Genomic DNA, 23,245 nt, shown 5'->3' with positions numbered 1-23,245 from the left:
AGGCAGACCTAAGAAATCTTGGGAAATTGCAGAATCTGATTATTATAATTAATTTATGCTGCAGTAATTCATAAGGATTCTTTTTCTATCAGGAATGTTGTTTTGTGGCATCCTCACTTGTAGACTGTGAATCAATGGTGCAGAGCTGAGAGAGAACCTTCAGGAGGGGTGGAAAGGAACCATTTTTCAGTTGTAAGCACTGACTGAATTAATCAGCTTTGTCTCTCAGACCATCTAAGACAATTCTTGCTGCTAGAGAGCCAATCTGCTACACCTTCCATACTCTTAGACAGAAAATTATTTAATGCTACAGTTTATAATACAAGGAACTAAAGAAATAGGTGCATTCATGTCATTTTCTTCTGACCCTCTCAGATTCTTGCCTTCTGAGGTGTGGTTCACCCATCTAACACAGCCACATCTTGCTGTCTGTGCCATCTCCAGCAAGTCCCATGCTCAAAGCCCCTCCCAGGGATAACTCAGCATCTTTGGATCTTTGATTCTAGTCATTAACTAGAATGGCCAAATGACAAATCTTAGTCATTGGTTTCAGATTTGCACAGAGGACTCTGTGCAAACCTGTATGAAACTTTTATGCTTTAAAAGCCTCTGTTTTTAATTAAATATTTATCAGATTTGCTACCTTACAGCTTCATGGCTTTCTCTATCTTCTTAACCTAACTTCATATGACAATAGATAACAGCAGTGTGAAATGCCACACCATTAAGAACATTGCAAGGATGCAAGAGATCTCTATTTTCAAGTGCAGCTGTTTCCTCATTGATGTCAAAGCTTTCTTAACTCTTCACAAACTTTGCAGAGATACCAGCGAGGTGGGTTTTTTTCTTACTGACTTTTAGTTTTTCCAGCTTATTTTTGTCCCATGCCTAGCCTCCTACTATCTTAGCTTTTTGTCCTCTAATATTTGCAATTTTCAACAGAGTTATCCCTTCCCCTGATAATTTAAGGTTTTTGAGGGCCTAAATGAAGTCAACTGAAAGTAGGATTAACAATAGAAAAGGGTTGGTGGAACTGCAGGTATCCTGGAAGCATATGCTGCTGAGTGCATTTTCTCAGGCAATGGCTGGTAAATCAACATATCCCAGGATATGAGGAAGTCAAGAATATGTTTGGAGAAATTTTTCTGGTGCATATTGAGTATCCAGGTTATACATTTGCTTGTGGCCTCCTGACATCACTGTTGTGGTCAAAGTTTGTGCTTCATACTAATTAATCTTTCACTGCCCAATTAAAATGAAAAACAGTGAGGCAGCCATCTCTACTGCTTTTCATTAAACATGTGCATCACTGATAACATAAACATTGTTCTTCATGAAAAAACATGCTTTTTATTCATGAAAATTAGATTAGCACTGTGTTGTTACAACCAAACCACACCAAAGTGAATCGTAAGCCATGCCCTTCTAGACATGCCTCATTTCAGAGCAAAATCACATTGAAAATTCAAATTCTGAAATAATTCTATGAAGGGAAGCTGTATACTTTTATTGCCAATTGGAATGGGTAAAAGTAGATGACATCAATCTTTGATTTTCTTTAATAATTCATGAAATTTCATGAACTGGCAGGTAATTGGTTCTTACAGATGGGCCTCTGAGCATTTTTTCTAGTATTCAGGAGTTCTGTGGATTTATGCCTCTGCATATAACAGTTAGTGCCTTTAAACAGCTACATTAAAAAATCTCAACTTACATACAAATGGCCTTTTAAACAGCACCTGTGATTGATTTGCAGTAGGTAAAATAACATCCCCTTTACTTCCTGGTATTTAATTTACCTGACAGAACCATCTCTCCCAGGTTTTCTCGGGGGATTTTGAGCAAGAAATTCTCAGGACTATTGTGTATCAAATTACCATCAGTTGTAATGAAATAGCAAATTACAGGTGCTGAGTGGATAACTGTTAATTTGGTGATTTGTAGCTGACCTGAAAACTTGTCAGTCATCCTCATACAGATCTCTGCCCTAGGTCTGATGATCTGGTCTGCTCTTCCTTGTTCTTCATTGTTGAAGGCAAAGTGATATTAGCAACTATAGAAAATGACAAGAGCAACAAAAAATTGGGGAAAACCCCCCCAGCATAATATTAAGATCAAGAGTTATAAAATACCCTGGAGAAATCTTGAAAGGAATGTCATTAAAATGACCTTTTCCCCTTGAAAAATTATTTTTCAGTGAAGCACAACCCATTGAAACAGTTCTATTATAGAAGAGTCTTCATGATAAATCCTGTCTTACAGGTTCATTGATTTAATCAAAAAGACCATTGTAATAAAAATGCTAATTCTTCATTTGGGTAAAGCAAGGCACAGAGGCCTCGAGTTAAACACTCAAGCTGGCAGGCACCATGACCCAAATGTTCTGCATTGGACCTCCCTGCCACAGCCAAGATCTATATCCACAGTAATGGATGTGCTGTGCTGTCCCTCTCCTCTGCACCTGGAGCTGGTCCAGCAGAAGTGAGGCTGGAGATGCACTTTGTGAGTGAAGCTGTGTGCAAAGGCTGGGGTTGGGAAGAGTACCTGCATTTCACAGCTGATATTCTTCACAGCCTTGGCTCTAGACTGTGTGTATTCACAACAGTGTCAAGAAATGTACCTATCACAGAGGGCACGACAGAGGAGCTGGGGACACATTTGCAATTCCGTGTATTGCCGAAATTTTCTCGGAGGAGAACAACTTGCAGTCACAAAATGTGTCCCTGGAAAATGGCACAATCAAAGCACCTGTACTAGCAGCGACCTGTGTAGCAGCTTCAATGAGAGAACTTTTCCTCTTGGAAATCTGACCCCAACTGTAGTTCCTAATCAGCATCAATCTCAACAACTGTGCCTAGGGCACATGCCTGCTTTACTTGATGAGGCACCGGCAACAGATTTATTCACTTGCAAATGAGCTATTAGATTATACTTTCTTGTCTGTATAGGCATTTCCTTAAAAAGGAACTTAAAAGGATGTGTAAATTTGTGCACTATTGAGTAGTTCTGTGCAGCATAAATTAACTTGCTTGAGCTCTTAGGGGAGGAATCATACATGGCTGTGAAACTGTGAAGGAAAAGTCAGGTCTGTGAAAATGGATTGATTTGCATGCAGATTTACTCATTGGACAGAGACTTCCACCTGCATCAGTCAGTAAAGCTATAAGCCCCATGCTAATTATTCATTCATAATCATTTTGGGTTTATAATGTAGACCCAAACCAATCAAAATCTTGGCAATCCCCACCTGCAAATTGAGGTTAAAACTTGTAGTCTGAGCTCATTCTGAAAAAATCAGTCTGAAATGACACAGTAACATAGTTCTGGACCAGATTTGTATAGACATATCTTCAGCAGAACTAAGCTGGTTTGGATCTTGAGAGGCTGTTTCAGGTCTGGCAGGGAATTTGGTTTTTACAGGACTAGGGATTTTACCCTGACTGATGTACTGCATTTAGTATCCAGTTCTGCAAACATATGTCATATGACTTTGAAATCAGTGGATGTACTCACACAAATAAAATTGCTTATTGTACTGCTAGTAGGATCAGATTCCTAATTAACAAATGGGGTCTTGGTGTTTAGTAAATTAAGATAAAACAGAAGATTGCTGTTGCTACTATTATGTCAGGGAGTTTTGCAATTAGTGTTCAAATTTTCATTTTAGTACTTCATTCAGCTCCTCCTTCCCATGCTAACAATTAAGTTTCCCAGCCACAAAACATCCATTACATTACGTGGATGCTGTCTGCAGCATTGACAAACAGCCCCATCAGCTACTGTATAAGCTTCTATTTCACCTTCATTTACTCATATAGTCTTCACTGTTGAATACTGATGCAGGCAAAGTAGAAAAACAGTCCTCATCAACATTTCATACGCAGTATAAACAAAACTGATGAAAACTGACTCATCCATACCCACTTAAAGGATTAGTGTTGTACAACCATTCTTAATTACCTTTTAATCTTCTTTGAATTCCTTCCCAACATGACTGTATCTAATGTCTCCCATCCTGTAATACAAACTCTTGCTTTTCTGCTGAAAATGAGACACCTCATCAGCAATGAACTTGTCAGTCACAGTGAGATGACAAATCTGTGCCCTGCTATACACAACAGAAGTCAAAGAGCTTCTCTTAGCTCAGAGCTGCTACACAACCCTTATTAACTATTAATGCTTCTCACATCCCCACGTTGTTTATTGCATTTCCAGCAGTACCTTGTTGTGCCTTCACTAATCACAGGGTGGATATAAGCCCTGAAGATATCTGCCAAACTCTGGTACATTCAGAAGTCCCCATGCTTGCCCCACATGCCTCTCCCCTTGTTTCCTTCTTCCACAGCTTTCCCACTGTTACAAGCACGAAGCTTCCTTTATCTGTGTAACAAAATTACCTTGGATCAAGGATTGATTTCTTGCCAAATCCAGGGAGCAAACGCAGAGGAAATATATTCTGAATTTGATGGCCAGACACTCTCCTCTTCTTGTGCTGACATAAAAGTTGGACCCTGGTTTCCATGCCCTTTAAAAGAGCATGCTGATAGTAGACTGTCCTGTGCTGGGCTTTCTCTTCTTTTTGCATTCACAGAGGAGCTTAGAAGGGACTTGGTGTTATTCTAAGATGAAAGAAGACTTTTTTCTTCCTGTACAAAAAGGAATTTTTTTTCATTGCAGGACTCAATATAGGTATGATGTGAAAAGCAATGTCAGTGGGATGAGAGCATCTTTCCATCACGTGGCTGAGCATATGAGCCACAATGAGCAGTGCTAATGGGATGGGGAAGTCCCCCTCTTCCCAAATCCTGCCCAGTCTGTTCTAATTGTGCACTGCCAAACATCTCAAGACATTGCCAGACTATTACAATGTCAAGGCAAAAATTCATAGTAGAAAGTACAAAACTGCCCAATTCTATTAACCAAGCTTTCTAAGTACAACGACCTTCACCAAATGAGAAGCTGCTAATGTGACAGAAACAGTAAATTATAGGCCTGTAGTATCATGCTTGCATTTAACTGAAGTAGATCAGAATTGCAAAAGATAAAACTTGAAATACACTCTAGCAGTGCAGAGCATAGATATTATTAATAGCATTAAAGGAATACAAATGTATTTACACAAATATATTGCTAGGCATGTATAGAATATGCTGCTTCCTGCACAAGGATTGAAATTATTAGGCATGACCTTTTTCTGACTTGCCTTTCACAGATTCAGAATGTTTGCAAAACAGGCTCAGCAGGACTTGGTTTTGATTTTTTTTACATCAAACACAACAAAAGTTACAATACTTTTTTTAGTCCTAGTAGTCTCTTAAATAACATATTGCAACAAGCTGCATCTTCACTGAGTTGGGGCAGTATTAAGAAGGTTAGTATCTAGATTTATTTACAAGCACACATCCATCCTTGCATTAGCTTTTCCATCAGATAGTTGGGGTTTAGTCAATAGAGATGCTTAGAGTGAAACTAGGGAAATCTTAGAATGAATGGATGGTATTAATTAAGCTGCATTCAGAATGCACACAGCAAGGGCTCCCTCTTAAGTGGTTAATTTTTAGCTTCTAGTATCTCTTAGTCCAATACATGGGCAGGTATGAAGATGAGAAATCCTGCATCCTGCTAGGCACTCATTTTCTATTCAGTAGAGGCCAATGAAAATATTTCACAGAGAGATTCAACAGCTCTACTAAAGAAAATTACCTGTTCCTTTGGAGAGTATTTTCCTTTCCCCTGGCAACCAGTTACTAAATATATTCCTTTCAAATATTCTGAATTACAGTTTGGGTCTCACAGATCTCTGCCATTGGCCATGCCAAACCCACCATTTAAGGATTCTGTTGTACACAGTGTTAACAGATTTCAGAGGTGTGACTTTGGAGGCCTGTGAAATACTTCAGAAGAACAAACTTCCTTACAGACATCTTCTTGTACAAAGCCAAATCTTATCCATTTAAGAATGTCCAAGGTATGCAGTTTCATTAGAGTTACAAAGTATAGCTTTGGCAGATTGTGACTAAAACATAACAGCATAATGGGGGAAATAAAATGTAAAAGTAAGCAGACAGAAATTAATATTGGAGCTTTGAACACAGAAATAGTTGTGAAAACCTCCAGTGATTTCAGCAGTAAATGAATCAACGCTTTGACAAGGCATCAATGGCCAGAGGATCATTGCCCTGACTTTTTTTTCATATTGAGTTTTTGAAAGACTCAAAAAATCACATTGAGTTAAAATGTTTGTCAATTCAAGTGTGAACTTCAACCTTGGTAAAATTTTCCCAAATAGATTTTATTAATTGGATGATTTTCAATTCAGAGACCTGTTCCAGTTTTTGTATTAATTATTGTGAGCAGTAACTTTTTGTTGCCTGTCTTGTTTTGAATATTTCTTGCAACTGCTTTGTCCCATGACACTTCTGGGAGGAGGCAGAGAGGGACAAAACCAGGTTAATCAGAGGTCACATGAACCTTTCAGCACTTCAGGAAAGTCTGACAAACCTGTCAGCCCATGGAGAGCTTTCTGTTGAGATAATGATATTAAGTTGCAATAAAAGACAGCAAAAATACAGTTTCTGAGGTTTTTTAAACAGATACAAAGGTAATTATGGATAATATGGGTGCCATTCCTATGTGCTAAGAGTTTTATTTCCCCCTAGATTAGTTCTCTTTCAAACCTATGTCATTATTACAGAATGGTATCTTAGGTTAAAATCACATTATGAAGAGTGCTAAAAATAATTTACTAAACTTGGGAAATGCCAGCATAAAAATGCCAGGAGACTCTCACTCTGGTCTTTCTCCCTCTTCAGAAAAATGCTGCAGTACAGGAGTGTGTATTGCTCCTGTCAGAGGGTGTTTGCTTCTTTCAATATCTGGATTGAAACACCATGTTCAAGCTTGTTTAGTATACAGGTTCTGAAGCAAAGGAAGCTGTTTTTCAGTGGAACTCTTGTTGCACTTGCACTGAAGTTCTCAAGTGTAACAGGAAGTAAAAAGAGGCAGATGGAAGGAAAAAGCAAAGCTGCAGGTTTTCTCAGTTGAGCTGCACTGGTGTCTGGCTGTGCCCCCCCTGCCTGGAGCTGCTCATTGTGCTCTTCAGGTTCTCCAGCCCTGCCCTGATTTGCTGGACCTTAACTCACAGAAATTCTGCTATTTCACTCCTGTTATGGAAATCAAAGTGATCACTGAAGTAAGGACAATACCATGCCCTGTGGGCACAGGCAAGGTTACTTATACAAACAGCCTAATTTTAATTTTACCCCACTGGGTTCTGCTATACGGATGCTGTTCTGCCAGCAGGGGGTGTAGGACCATTCCACACTCTGAAAACTGGTACACTAGTATGAAAACTATTTTTATTATTCTTTTCAACATTTGCTCAGAGAGAAAAAAAAAGTTTGGTTTTTTTGGGTTTTGTTTTTTTTTTTTATTTTAGTTGGTGTTTTGGTTTGGTTTTTTCTTAAAAAAAAAAATTAAAAAAGTAAACATTGATGATGGGAAAATTCTGTTTTCCCATATAAGCTTTGCCACCCTAGCTGATCCAAAGCCAGGCTCTGGGGATGGGTAACACATGCTGCTTAAGCTGTAGCTGAGAGCAGGCAATGCCAAGCAGCTGTTCCCCAAGGTGGGAGTGGTTCTTGATGTCCATAAATTTCTATATAGGACAAATCAAGGACCAACAGGAGATTTTACTTCAATCTATCCTGAAAGAAGAATCTGTTCTTTAATTCCAAACTTTCACATGCAATTTCAGGTCCACAAATTGCATGTGAATTTTTCCTATTCAGCTACTTTCTGAACCTGGACCTCTTGCACTGCCAACATAATCCTCTGCAGTTAATGAAAAGACAGCCAGTTTCTGTAAATTGCTTTTGGGAATGCATTGCCACAGTGAACAACAGTTGTTTTATCATAGAAAACATCAAATTCTGATCTCTCAGAATGTTCTGATTTCTACTTGATTTGTTTTCCTCTGAAGAGGAGAGGCTTTAGAATAAATGATTCTACCAGTGAGATAAAACTCTGATCATAAACCTATTCAGCAGAAATGGAGAACAAAGACTGTAAGAACAATTTGTTATAAAGAGATCACACCTAAGTATTCAGTGTGTTTCTTGTTCCTTTCCTGTTAGCAATAAAATCCATGTAACACAGTTTTCAGCCTTCCTGAACTGATCTAGTTACAGTCATGCATTCCTCACTACTTATGTGGTGTAAGAAAATGGGACACACAATAAAAAATGCAAAACATTTAAATAAGTGCAGATACCTATGCATATGCTGAGCAAGAGATGATATTTGTATGAGTATATGCTATCTAAATAAAGAGTAAATCAAATATTGGAATTTAGCTAGGGGGCTAGACTGATTCCCAGTTATTTCAAGAAAAATGAATACAGCAGCTGCAAGATAGTCCTTGCTCTGAAAATTGTGTAGTGGAATGCATTTATTTTTACATGATGCAGCTTGCAGATTGAGGTATAGGAAAGAAAGTTTCTACAACACTCTATCTCCTTCTTCTATTTTCTTTTCTTGGCTATAAGCAGTGCTAGCTAACTTTTCCATATTTAAGTGCTACTTCTGAATTGTGTGTTTAATTGTGTATCAAGTTGGGAAAATTTAAGCAAGTTTTGTTGTACATTATCAGAACACTTCTTCAGCATTGCCTAGAGGAGATATTAAAAACAAGAAGTCAGACTCAATACCACTTTACTTCTAAAGCAGATGAAGTTTTCACACACATGAGTTTTGTTGTAATATGGTGGAGAGATTCCTAGGACTCAGTTACATTTATTGTTTTATTGTTTTTATAGTTATATTTATTGGTTTTATTTTTTTTTATTTTATACATTGCATAATTTTTTGTATACATAGAAAAATTTGCTTAATTTTACATCAATGTAAATACCATTTTTCCAAGCTACTACTTCAATCTGTAACAGTAGAATCACCAAATGCATACTAATTGGTTCTTTTACTGTTACTCATTTAATATTCAGATTGTATTATTATTATTCATTTTACCAGGTTTCATTTTATCATATTTTGAAGTTTTCATTTCTCCTTCTGTTACAATATGTGTAGTATGTGTTCCAACATACTATTTTATAATTATTTTGAATAATTTGTACTGGTGGTGAAATAGTTCATGTCAGCAATTCTAGGTGGTTTGCCATATGAGTTTATATCAGCCTAATGTAGTAAGATGGGAAAGGAAAAGAAAAATTCTACAGCATGAGCTGGCATTCTTCATTATCACAGAAATCTACTGTGTTGCTGAAAAATCCAGCACTGGTTTATTTTTACATTTAAAGCTGAACTTTATTTCCAAGCATCATGATATGTGTAGTAAACAGTGAACTTAGATAAACCTCTCCTCTCGGTCTTAATCTCATTTTTCCAATACTACACAGTTTATTCATTTGGATCAGAGGCAGTTGTTAAAAATGATGGTGGAGAAATTAAATCTTTGATAATTTGCAGCAATTCACATCATCTGAACATCTGAACTTCAAAAGCAGAATAGGAAATAATCTCTAAGCATGTTAGATCAGGAAGCAATTATGAGATTTGCTCCATTACATTTACTGAGGAAGCCAACTGAGAGCAGCCTTAGCACTTTAGCTGAGTTAGGTGGTGAAAAACATTAGAGGTAAATATATTTACCCTCAGCTGCCCATAATGATAGAGATGAGCAGTAACAGCCATGTTTGCCTGGTATGTATTTTTAGGAAACAGCTTCCTGGTAGTTCCTGAGGTGGATTTTTCTGCTGGTCATTTCATCCTGGTCCATGTTGCAAATAGCAAGGCTGAAAATGCTGGGATTTATCCCTGCAACCAGCTGAGTTTCCCCCTCATATTTTCTCTTTAGCTTAATGATCTCTTTTGGAGGAATTTCTAAATATTAATTTGTTTCTTCCCACACTCCAGTTACTTATTAAACATGTCTAACAAACCAGCATGGTGCCCCACTCCTCCTTTCTGTGGGCCTGACCCACTAAGGACTCTACCTACTTGTGAAGCCTGAGCCCTGAGCATCCTCCCTGAGCTGAACCGACCCCCAGGAATGCTTTAATTTATTGCCATCAGTGCTGTGCTGGCTCTGGGCCAGGGAAAGCCATTTATGTCCCAGCAAACACAGGGGAAATCCTGTGGCTTTGTGCAGTGGAGGCTGCCTGGTTGTAGCAGGGTCATCTCAAGTCCTGTGCTATTGCTCTAGGTCAGCAAGCTGCATTTGGATCTCACTGGTGCCAAGGAGCAGTACTGACTGGGCCTCTCCTGTGCTGCAAGAACCTGAGTGCAAGGACAGGAATGTTTATCCAGCACGCCCTGCTGCATATCCATGCCTCTGGCATTTCTCTTTTGATATGATGAAATTGTGTTAATGGATTTCTGTTAAACAGAGGGTTAAAATGCTTACTGATAGTTTGGAAAAAGGGGGGGAAAGAGTTGAAGCCTTTTAATCCAACTGCTTATTGATTTTCGAAGTTAAATGTAAAATTAAAATTCACATTTTCCCTTTAGACCCCTGATATAAACCCAAAGTGAGCTTAAAATTCTCCCACCACCAAAGATTCTGTAGTGCACTTGCACACCCAACTACTATAATAATGCATTTTGCACTTTGTGGGGAAAGAAATTAGCAGGATAAACAGAAGGGGAGAGATATGCAGGGAGGTGCCCAAGGACACAAACCAGGAGTGAGATGGAGCCAAGAGCAGATCCCACCATTCCTTACCAGGATCACCAGACCCACCTTTGCTTAAGGACTTAGCCAAAAAAACAAAAAAATTGTTGTGGTTTTTTGGCTGTTCGGTTTTTTGCTTGGTTTGGTTTGTATTTTTTCTGGGGTGTTTGAGTTACCACGGGGGACTGATAGAGAAGCATCCCAGTTTGATAAGCACAAAGTGGCACAGTTAGAGGGAGCTTCTCAGGGCCTCCTGCAGAGCAGTTCAGCCCAGCTCAGGGGCTCTTCCCTGGAGGATACCTGAAGCTTCTGATTAGCAAACTGGCTGGGGACAAAAACCAAACTGAACTTTCCATTTGTTGCAAACTGTTTTACAGACAGTGGTGTTAACCACAGAGAGAACTCTGCAAACAGGTGACCACTACCCTATGGCTCCTCAGGAAAAAAACAAAAAAAAAGGAGAGAAACTGTGAATCAATTGCCAGCAACACATCATCACATTCTACAAAATAACAGTTCTAGAATATTGTTCTCAGTGGGACTTGCCATTTCAAAATTAAAAGCTAAACCATTTACTAAAAGGCTGTCATCATGGTTGTTTAGTCACCTAATTGCTTCTTCTTTAATATTGTACTCACACTGTTTCAAGCTACTTTTGCCAAACTAAATTGCAAAGCATATATTACATAGAGCTGGTGAGTCTGAGAGCACTGTTCTAATTACTCTCACTCATTTTTCCAGTAACAAACACTGTAATTGCTACGGGCTTAGGTCTCCTGCAGAGCAGCCTAGAGGCAAACCTTGTGTGCTTATATTTGAGCATAACCTTCCCTCTGCCCAGCTTAATTATTATGCAAAAAAGGTGCTGAGAATAACAAAACTTGTATTTTGTTTCCCTGAAACATCTTCTGTCAGACTGGTCCTCTGAGACCCAGGAATAATTGCAAACCCACTAACAAATGAAAGGAACAGTTGTGTCACATTCTTTCTATTCCAACTTCATACTGAAAGTTTTGAGGGTACACAGTGTTTAAGCACCTGTACCTGTGAAGGGAGTAAGGTTTTTTTGGCTGACTGCAACAGAGGTAACTGAACTTAATTTCAGTTTCATTCTTGAAACTCCTATCAGGCATATCTGCACCTTCGGGGAAATGACCTTCTTTGTTATGAAAAAACCACAAATAAATAACTGAATAATGTAAAATTGACATAAGTTTTATTTCCACCTCAGGCCACAAAACAGGATGATGGTTTAACTTAAATGCTACTTAACTTTTAGCTGGGTGTTTAATGAAGCTGTAATTTTTCATAACTCTTTGCACACCAGTACTGCATCGTTTTACAATTCAGCCCTTGTGCCAGTTATTTGATTTGAGGATTTTGCTTTGAAAATGTGTTATAACTCATGTCTGAAAAACAACATTCAGTATTGAAGTCACCTGCACCAGACAGCTGCCAGTGTTCTGGTATCTGAGTTCAAGGGAAGCCATCAATGAAGTGTGTTAACAGCACCAAAAATTGTCTTCTGCTAGAAAATACAACTGAATGGAGATGGAGAACTGGAAGATGGGAATCGTGAATCTTTACATGATCAGATAGTGGGGTTTAAAAACAAAACACAACATATTTTATAGATGTTACGACCGTTATCTGAAATCAAATATATATGCATATACAGATATGAGATATGTGCATATCTATATGATTTTATTCACTAGGTATTTTTGGTGGTTTCCTGAAAATTTCTGTCCAACGGCAGACAGCTCAGCTCATTATGATAGATTAACATGCCAAATTATATGTAGACTGCAGTTCCAAGGGGTGCTAAAATTATGAAGATTGTGTCAGATGAGGAATCCAAATACATTCGTGCATGAACTTTTCTTGTGAATAATTCAAGGAGTTGAAAGCAAAAAGAGACACTTCTCCATCTCTTGATTTGTATTCCGTGAGGGTAAGAAAAGTTTTTGAGGGAGTAGACCAAGAGGAAAGGTGGTAAAGCTCTGTGGCTTCAGCACTGGAAATTTTTGCAACTCTTAGATTAAGTTTTGTATGTTCAGGTAAAACACTTAGAGTTGATTAGGCAGCTTCTTGATGATAATTATTACTGGTCTGTGCCTCTGTGTATGCACACAGACAGCAAGGGTTTATCATGACCCTTTTACCCAAAAGTGATACAAATCAGTACAAATGTATTTTGACCATTCCATTGTCCCATCATCTCAAATACCAGGCATTTTAAATATCTGAAATGTGGCTTAGAAGTTAATTGTAATTAAACACTTTGTAAAGACGTTATTAATAATCATTGTAATCTTTCCTGTAAAACCTAACACCTTTGTTAGTGTTTCTAACTCTGTAAGTTATATAAAGAAAAAAAAAAAACAAAAAACAACAGAACATGAATAATTTACAGTGAAAAATGTGAAGCTGTTCAAATCCTCCTGCTGAGGATGCACACAAAGATGATGGGTTTTACTGGATCTTGTGTTATCCTTCTTTAGTGGGTACAAACTTGCAATAGTTTTAATTACAGAAAACCACTGTGTGCACCTTAAGTTCACCCAGAACATATGGTGCCTCCTACCCAGCTGTGACTGAGGGGCTTAAAGATAAACTCAGAGATAACAAGGTTTGGGGCATCTGAGCTTGTGAGGCAGAGAGAGAGATGCTGAGGCACCTGATGGCTGATTCTCCAAAATATAACAGAAAGAACTGGGATGGCTGCACTGGCAAATTGTAGGTGTATGTAGGATAAATCCTTAAGTGTCAGGACAAGGCATTTCTGCTCCTGTCAGATTGTTTCTTTGTTGCAGTTTGGATGCTAAGGCACTTGGACTGTGAGTGTGAGTCTTATGATGATGGATTCCCAGCCAGAGTACAGATGAAGCTATCAAAGGTACTTGATAAATCAATGTGTTCATTTATCATAGGGTTCTCTAATTTATCCCATGGGTAAACAACAATCTGTAAGTGATGACAAAGACTTTATTAAGAATTATCTCTGGTAAGTTAAATTTTGGGGATGTTCCTTTATTTGAAAACAACTACATCAAGTGTGAATAAGCAAAATTTCCACTCAGCTACAGTAGTACTCAACACAAACACAGCTCAAAGGGTAATGACAGAGTGGGAGTGCAGTCATCCTAGCCTTGGGGTTCTTTACCATAGGATTGTTTGAGAGCTGCTGATGGGGTAAATATATACTTGGTGCAGGTAAAAATACCATTTAAGGCTACTTCAGACCATACTTGTAATAGCCCCAGAGAGAATTTTTGTCACCAGAACTTGAAGTATTCAGTGGTGCCTCATCATATCCATACCCTTGATGTAGCTTCTATGAATCATAGTGGAAATGGCCAACACAACCTGGAAAAAAACCCAAACCTCTAAGGTGATTCTGAAGTGGTTTTATATTGCTGTAGAAGTATGAAATGGCTTGGCTGAAGTCTGAAATCTAGTCTCTTGTATGAAACTAAGTTGGGATCAATAATTCTTATCCCTATTCCTGGCAGGGATGTTTCCAAGTTCTTCCAAAGATTTTTTTTTTTTTTTTAAATGGACTAACTCTTTATGCATATCATTTTTTTTTTTTAACATTGGTAAAGCAGATCTAATTTTACCTAAGAAGCTGAGGGTCTCACAGATCTGGTGACCTTTTGTTACAACATCATTTACAAGTATGATTAAATTATTCTCTATGGCTGAACTGATACCCACATTAGATGTATTTTTCTCATGAGGCACTCCAAAATATACTACTTTACCCTTCACTGCTCACTCTCTGTCCAGTATTTTTGAAAGAAGATTTCACATTTCAGTGTTCACTTCAGCTAAGGTGACCCTGGTCTGGGTAATTTATTCCAGGCCAGTTTAGAACACTAATTTCTCTCTGAAATGCAGATGGTGTAGCTCCATGGTGGGGATTTAGGGTGCAATCCTACAATCCCCTTGCTCTGGACTTCCTGCTGAGTTTGTTTAGCTGTGTGAAGGGAATGTGTGATGTTGCTGATATAGGAATCCAGACAGAGTGTGAGCAGGCAAAGGAAGTGGGCTGCAGCTTTGCAAAAAGCAGACTTGGATGGGATTTTAGGAGTTATTGCCACTCTTGAACTTATTATACAGATGTGTTTGACATATAGGCACGGTGTCACTCTGACTGTAGAACTGTGTCTCAGTATTTCTGTAGTCTCTGATTTTTTAATTTTTTTTTAAAAGGCATTCCCTCTTTATTTCAGCCAGTTTAAAGCAGAAGCAATAATAAATTGAACAGTAACCCCCAAGCCTCGATTCTACCTGTAGTCTTCAGTTCTGGCTCAGTCATCAGCTATACCAGCCAGCAGAGTAGGAGATGCTGTTATAATTTTGTATCAGTTTTCCATCATGAATATGCTAGAATATGCTCAAAGACATTTGGGGTTTAAATCAGCCCTAGTAGCTTAGACACAAACCTGGACCTGGTGTAATTTTTTTACCCTGCTCTGTGCAGCACTGCCAGAGCTCACACCTCAGCAGTACCTTCCCTCAGTGTCTTTTCTTGTAGAACCTCCCTTTACCCCTCATTTAGTGAGCCCTTGAGGTTTTATTTTTGTTCACACACGCTCTCAAAAGTTGTCTCACACACTTGCAGCTTCTGCCCACCCTCTGTTTCTAAACACCTCTATGAAAACCATTCAGTCACAGCTTGCTGCAACTCCAGAGCTACCAAACCTAAACATTTTCTTTTCTACTCTGTTACTTTGCCTCTTCATTTGCTTTGGAAATAACGTGCCAGTGTCCTTTGTTTTGTGCTGAACATCAGATCTCACACAATGTGTCTGGACTTTTACCTCAAATCTTCTGTCTCCTTGCTGATTACTGAGGGTAAAATTTTATTCTGACTTTTAATGGCATTTTGTATGTTCAAACATATATTATGCAGACATGTTGGCATGCATGAGCTCAGCTGTTGTTTATTTCTTTAATCTGCCTCAAAAAAAACCCCCGTTATTTTGCTATTATTTTTATATGTCTCAACCCAGCCCTATTTCTTCCCCAACCAATTTATACAGCACATATTTTAGACAAACTGTGAAATCATGGAAAATCAAGGATGTTGCTTAAAGTAAAAGCCTTCATGTTTTGATTGTTACTGTCATAAATCTGTAGATGAAAGAGGGAAGTATCATTACCAGTAAATATTCCTTTAGGGTGCCATTAAGAGTTTGCAGTGACCTAGCATAGATTACTGGGAAACAATTACTTTCAAACATGTCACTCAACATAAGCAATATTGCTATAGCTAAATCTGTACTAACAGTTCCAGGGTTACAATAATTGGCTAATTCCTAAAGAACCTAAGAAACTGAAAGTGCTATTAAAATCTACAAGATGCCATAGAAAGTCTGGCAGCCAACATTCATTCTTACTCTATGGTTAAGAACAAGTCTGTAGTGGTTCTGTTCAATATCTGTGTATTAAGAATTTTAAAATACCAATTACCATACAAAGAAATTCTACAAGAGCATTTTTTGTTTCTTTGTTTTATAATAACTTTAGAGTGTTAGCAAAGACTTTTACAATACTCTTCTTCCCTCTTCCACCTTCTAATTAGAGGCTCTTTGTGAGATTTGAACTGATTGAGTAAGTATAAAATGTTGCTGATGGTCATTAGAATAGAGAATGTTTGGCATTGAGTTGGTGTATTTAGAAACAATCTGAAAAGGAATTCTGCTACTGTAAAACAAGCATAGAACAGATGAGAAAACACTGTACCAATCTCTGAGGTGCATTCTGGAGAGAGGAAATGCTTAAACAAAGATGTTTGAAATCTCTACAGAGAATTCAAAGCAACAGATAGTTTGGAGATTATCATCAGTTCTGGGTACAGCAAGATCAGTTTTCTCCAGAAGTTTCTGAAGGTGGCCTTTTCTTGGCATGAATCATCTGAAATAAGAGGATGTTGACATTTCAAAAGTGACAGTGAGTTTAGCCTTTTGTTTGCTAGGCAATCATGGAAAAAAATCTAACTTGATGGTCTTCTAAGGCAGTCTTAATTTATATTATGCTCTCTCTAAAGTGTTTACTGGTTTGGTCTGTTTAATTAGAGGAGTTTGACTCAATTGCAATACCTGGCTCAGTTCTTCAGCTGGGAAAGTCTTTTTTTTTTTTTTTTTTTTGACAGGTGTTAGAGGATTCAGCAGTATCAGACTTTTTCATATCTGTTTTTGTTTTTTTTTAATTTAGTTGTACCAATTAGTTTTTATTACATTCGCCTTCAGTACAAGGATCTCCTTTTCACCCAACATGAAAATCTACTTTCTGAATAACAAGGGACTATTTCTGCTTTCCCTGAAATCAATTGGCATAATGTGCTGACCTAAACTCTAAGAAGCAGTGTAATAAATCTGAAATCAAGACTCTCTATAGGAAGAAGCCCTTTCTGATTTATTCTCCAGCTTGAGCTGGTACATCTGCAATGCCTAGGTGACAATGTATTTCACGTGCCCAATTCCTTTCAGACACATAGCAGCAGATAAAATTGGCTTGGGTTTATACAACTGCAAGTGATGGTATGAAAATATAAGACCATTTCTTGAATAAATGGGATTGAAGTAGAGGAGATGTAGGAATTTGTGATTCACCTACTAGGAACATACATTCGTATCTTATACCCAAAACAACATCTCAGTGGTGTTCTCCAAGTATTGAAGGAAAAATTTCAAGTCTTCTGCGAGGTGATGGTTTTTTTGGTTTTTTTGTTGTGTCTCTTCATGGCTCAGCTGAAAGCACACAAGGACCAAGCTCCCCAATTTGGCAACTTTCCTTCCTTCACAGAAAGGAGCCAGAAGTATGAGAATAGTTGCACTAAATCTGTGCCTCTTGGAACAATTTAGTCCACCCTGGCAGTCACAAGTGATAAAGAACAGAAACTGGCCTGTAACTATTACTTGCATTAAAAATGTATTTTTATTAATTGCATGCAACACTGTATAGCACCCACAAATGTGATATTGTTGTGGAGGCTGGGACATTGCTTTTTGCAATGTGCCAGTAAAGCCATTCAATATCAGGCTGTTCAGTACAAAGCTGTATCGAGTGTAATTCTGCCTTGGAAGCAAGGTCTTCAGGGTTGACCTGAAGTCCTTATGTCATTGACTCTTTCTCATTAGAAATTATCTGCTCTATATGGTCTTATTTTGAGTCTAGATCCATGGGTTTGCCTTAACACTGATAATAATTACAGGCAGAGGAAGCAATTAGTTTCAGGATAACATGTTCCGTGCATAGCAGTTACATCCACTTGTAACAATGCAGATAATTAATGCTGTATATTCAGTGGGAAAATTCACCAAAAATAATAATAGTCTAAAATAATAGTCTTAAATTACAGTAATCATAATTTATCCTGATAAAGGAGGAATGTTTTGTAGGAGTAGTTTTCACCAACATTTTGTTGGTTTCTCTGGATACCTTCAAGAGAATTTCAGGCATTTCAATGTGCTGCTGCTTCTCCCATGGGGGTGAAGGACTGAGAAACACGCCACTGAGCTCCTGCAGTTCCTGGGGAAGTCAAAGGATATTACAGCTGCAAGACACGTCTCTTGGGATGTAGCTCACTGGAACACATGCAGGTGGCCAATGTGTATTAGTATTCCCTCAACCCCCAAAAAGCTACATCAAGAGCCCATTGCTGGCTGGTTAAGCCATCTGTGCATCCTGCTGGGAAGGGCCAGACAGCTTTCAGTGACAGTGTTCACAGGCAGGTACACATGGAGGGTAAATAGGAGATGCATATGGACAGAGAAAGAGAGAAAAATACATCAGGCCTTTTGCAAACAACCAGAGCAAAAAGAAAAAAATCACTTTGTGCTCTTTCTGCATTTTTCAAGACTAAGAATTATAATGAGGTCATAAGCAAGATGTGGAGGTTAAGGTCATTCCTGATTATTCATTTCTAGGCTCAGCCATGCTTGTCATACTGATTTAAACACTTCTGCCTTTAGGCCCTGGAGAGCCAACCCCTAGGTCTGCCTCTGCTAGCATGAACAGACACTGGGTACTGGCATTCATTTGGCTTCTGAATATGCTTGCAGCTCCTTCATTAGGTTATACCAGAAGTGAATAACAATGCCACGTCCATACTGAGTTGAGGAAACAGCCTGAGGGCTCAAGAGCCCCAACCACAAGTTAAGACTAATGTAAATCTTATCATAAAAAATGTAACACAAGGTAAGTCTAGTCTGGCCCTGGCTTATTTATGACTGCATTCCTTCACATTTATAAATGATGATCAGCTGAAGTGGGAGTTGACTCCCCTCTCAAACCAGTTTCACTCTATATTGTGCTACCTAGTGGGGACTTTTTAAGCATCACTTTTATCAATGTATAAATTAAATATAATATTTTTCTTTCAAGTTGTACTGTCTTAGTCCTTAAGAAAAACTTTTGAAATCTTTTGGTTACTTTGAGAATCACGTATGATTTACAGGCAAGGAAAGGGGCAATCACAAGGAGCCCAGATTCTCATGTAAGAGGAGCAGAAACCAAGCAATCTGCTGTTTCTATTGCTGGATTTGAGCTTGTAGCCAACAATGACCCTTCCCTGCCTCCTTTTGCTGCAGCAGTCAGTGTGGCAGTGAATCTCTGGGTAGATTGATCAGCCCAAGCTACCAGGGTTTAACAAGACTTTGCACCATTGTCTCCCTTCCCTTTGTCTTTATCATTTCATCTGCTCTCACTGCTCTCATCTTGACTTCTTCTCAAGTAGGAGGGGGCATATTTTTCCACATTACTTTTCCTGGCTTAGCTTCTTCAGGCCCTTTATCAGGCTGCATTATCCATTCCTTGTTCTCATGCACTCCTGAAAGCGTGGTGACCATTTGATCATTGCTGGATGCAGCTTTTGGAGGGAGGGCTGCTCAGTTCAGAGTGCAGCAGGGCTGCCTCCTCTCGTTTATATTCTTCAAGCAGTTCACTTTATCTGAGAATCTTGTTTGCTCTCCTCCACTGAGCCTCTACGATGAGCAGACAGCTTTAGGGATTTTTTCAGTAATCACTTATAAATCTCTTCCCTGGTCAGTATTCTACAGCATCTTTCAACTGAACAGACACTTCCAGTTTCTATTACTGCTGTATTGTTGGGTTTGAACTCCAGCATTTTGCAGCTCTGATCTGCCACATACCTTTTGGCATTACACTTACTGAAAGGAGGAAGATTCGTTGTCTCCATTTTTTTCCCACTGCAACTTCTTTCCCAGTCTACTAATATTGAATATGATGCGGGAATCTTGCCAGAAAAATCATTAAAAAATTATACTGTTTTTCAGGGGAGTGAGATATTGCTTCTTACAACAAAAGTTCATTTAACCTCTAAAACCTGTCAACTCTTGTCAGCAATTTTATTCAAGGGTCTTCCAGAGGTATTTTTGTGTCTGTCTGCCTTGACTCCTCACTAGAAACTTGTAAGGAATTTATTCTAGTTGTTGCCACCCCTCTTGGATGATTTCTCTCTCCCAAACTGAAGTACTGCACCTCTGGTGCCTCTTGTGCATGACAGCAATCATAAAAAATGGGTTCTATGAGGTTAATCTTGTGCATAGGAGATAAAATAGAAATGTAGAATTCATTTACACTTTATTTTGAAATTCATTTAGTGTAGGCGAATGAACGTACTCCAACTGCAATACATTTTCTGTATTCTGACCTGATGGGAGTGCTATCTGAAATGCCCTTAAATCAATGCAGTTCCAATGCCTTTATTTTATATGAAAAAGTTGAAGGAAAATAAAGCACCTATGTATGAAGGACCAAACTGTCTGGGTCAAGAACATCTGTAGTAGCAAAGCAGCAGCAACAGTTTTGTTGAGGCTTTTCAGAAAGTGCAGTGCACCAACCATTCTCTTCAGCTGACAGAGGATTATGAATCTTTGCTGATATCTTCCCACATGAAAGGAGGCTTTTAAAACTGAAAAAGGGAATTGCCAAAGTGAAAGAGAAGGTAACAGACCAAAGAGAGCAGAACAGAACACGACCTTAGGAGGAAAATACTGTTTGCTCTTCGCAAGCAGCTTTGGCACGAACTCTTTTTCAGAGGTGGAAGAAATTACCAGATGGGAAGAGTGGTTCTGGATTCCCCCATCACAACAAACTTCTGACAAGAATTAATGTCTCCACATCCTGATCAGACACCACCCATGCAAGTGGCTCAGCTGTGGAACAAGTGAGCTTGTTGGTCCCCAATGAAAACAAGTTCCAGCCTAATAGATTCAAAGCACAGATATAAGTCAGAAACCAAGTAGCATGCTCTTAGGTTTCTGACTTTTTGTTAGAAATCTGTCTGCAAAACTATTTCATGTCATTCCAAAAGGTATTTTATTGTTTTATAGGTCCAAGAATAGGTGGTTTTCAGTGGTGAGATTTTTTTTTGTACATGTTTTAGTCAGTTCTCTGTACAATTTACAGCTCACTCTACTGAAAGATGAGCACTTAACAGAGTGACCCAGTACAGAACAACATAACAAAAATACTCTTTCCACTCAGGTGTAATGAAAGACAATCCTTCATTTACTTTTAACTTCTACACAGTAAGAGCAAGTGCAGTTTATTTTTGTGTCTGTATCTTTTGGGACTGGAGAGCATTTCACCCCAATATAAGAACGTTTATGACACTATAGTGAGCTGTATAGTGGTCAGGAGTCTCTAGCCCATCATTTCTGGGTGATTTTGTGAGAGCATCTCTCCAAACCTTTCTTCTAACACCACTGACAAGAAAATTAGTTAGTGGTATAGCTCATAATACTGATTTCCTGTCAGCAGGGATTCTTGCTGGGTTTTGATTGTTTCTGGGGTCTGAGTATATTTATTTTCAGAAAGGCTGACCTATTCATTTTGTTCTGCTGATTGTGTAAAATGAGTTACAGACAGTAATTTTTTTGAGTAGCTCTCAGGTCCTTTGTACCGTGTTAATCTGCCTAAACGCTCTGAGTAAAATTGAAAGTCTGTAAAAGGATGGAAACTTGAAGAACAGTTGTAAGGATGAAACAATGCAGGTGTACATTTCCAAAGTAAAAATGGGACCCACAACACAGGACAGCACTTCCAGGGGTCTGGAAGGGGTTGTGCTAATGCTGAGACCACCAACCCATGGTTCTGCACACCCTGCTCCCCTCAACCCAGTGTGCAAGGACACTCTGGGCAACCTGAAGTGCCAATTGCTGCCTCCTCCTGGGAAGGTACAGAGCTAAGCAGCCTCACTCCCTTCACCTGTGCCCTTGTGCATGGCAGCTTTGTCATGGGGCTGGGTGGCTGTGCAGCCCGGGCACCCCCCAGTCACACCAGGGCAGGGGCTGCTCCTGGGGATTTAATGCTAATCAGGACTGCTGTCTGTAAAAAGGAAGGCACAGAGGCAAGGACATTTTTAAATGTGTTACAGTATTTGCCCGATGGACTCTTCTTGATTATAAATAATCTCATTAAGTGTGGTAATAGTGAGGTTGCAAGTAAGCAACCTGTAACCCAGGGAAGCTAATATTTGACAAATCTCACCTTGCTGCTCCTGAAAATTCTACATGGTGAGTTCCTTTGTCAGCACAGGATGAAACAGAAAATTCTGCAAGAAGGGAATAACAAGCTGCAGCTTTTCTCATGTCATACACAAGGAAAAAAGAAAAAGCCCTTTAGATTCTTTTGTTGAATCTTTCCCCTTAAGCCATTTTCTCTTTGTTTTGTATGATGATACACTTAAAAATTCTCTATTTCTGTAGGTAAGTAAAAGATTAAATTCAGTTAAAAAGTGTAAGGCACCGTCTGTCACTGCTATGGGAAGACAGAACCACAACATACCCAGAGAAAACTGATCTGAAGTTGCAAAATCAGCTGAAAATACCAGTTTGTTTTGTGCTAGTGTTTCCTTTCAAGATTTTCTGAGGTGACAGCCAGACATGGCAGAGCATTCTGAAACTGTTAAATAGTGCCAAAATGAATATTTATTGTTTTAAAGCAACATCACTGTTAGTTTGATCGGGGTGTCTGTTTTTAAGACTGGTGTCATTTAGCTTTGGATTGGCTTGTGAATCAGACCTTTATTACTGCTCTGGGTATTCTTATGGAAGCCATAAAAATGGTTTGGATGGTTACAAGTTTGGGTAGTCCCAGGCAGTCTGGCAGCCCTGTATTACGTGCAGGTCCTTGGCATGTTTTCCCCCAGATGTCAAGATAAGGGAATCTGTGCTGAGAATGGGAACACCACAGTGCATGAAAAAAGGGATATAGAGGTACTTTCATAGGCTTTAGTTATAAGTATTATGAATCTGCTCTCCAGTTGGTAGCAAGAGCAAACTGTGTGCTTGCAGTTTTCTGAGTGGAATTAATTTTGGTTGCAAACAATTGCACTCATAACTCAGCTTGAATGTGCTGGCAGAACTTTAATAGTGTGATTGAAACACGTTGCTGAGAGACTCATTGCCAAACAACACATTGCAAAATTTGGATTTTCTTTTTTTTTTTTTTTTTTTTTTCCCAACTATAAGAGGATGGCTCATTTTAACTCTTTCCCTTTGCTATTAGTTGATGTAA

Source organism: Heliangelus exortis, chromosome 16, assembly GCF_036169615.1.
Source record: "Heliangelus exortis chromosome 16, bHelExo1.hap1, whole genome shotgun sequence".
Lineage (NCBI taxonomy): Eukaryota > Metazoa > Chordata > Aves > Apodiformes > Trochilidae > Heliangelus > Heliangelus exortis.
The sequence above is the reverse complement of the archived record's forward strand: the minus strand, read 5'-3'. Positions refer to the sequence as shown.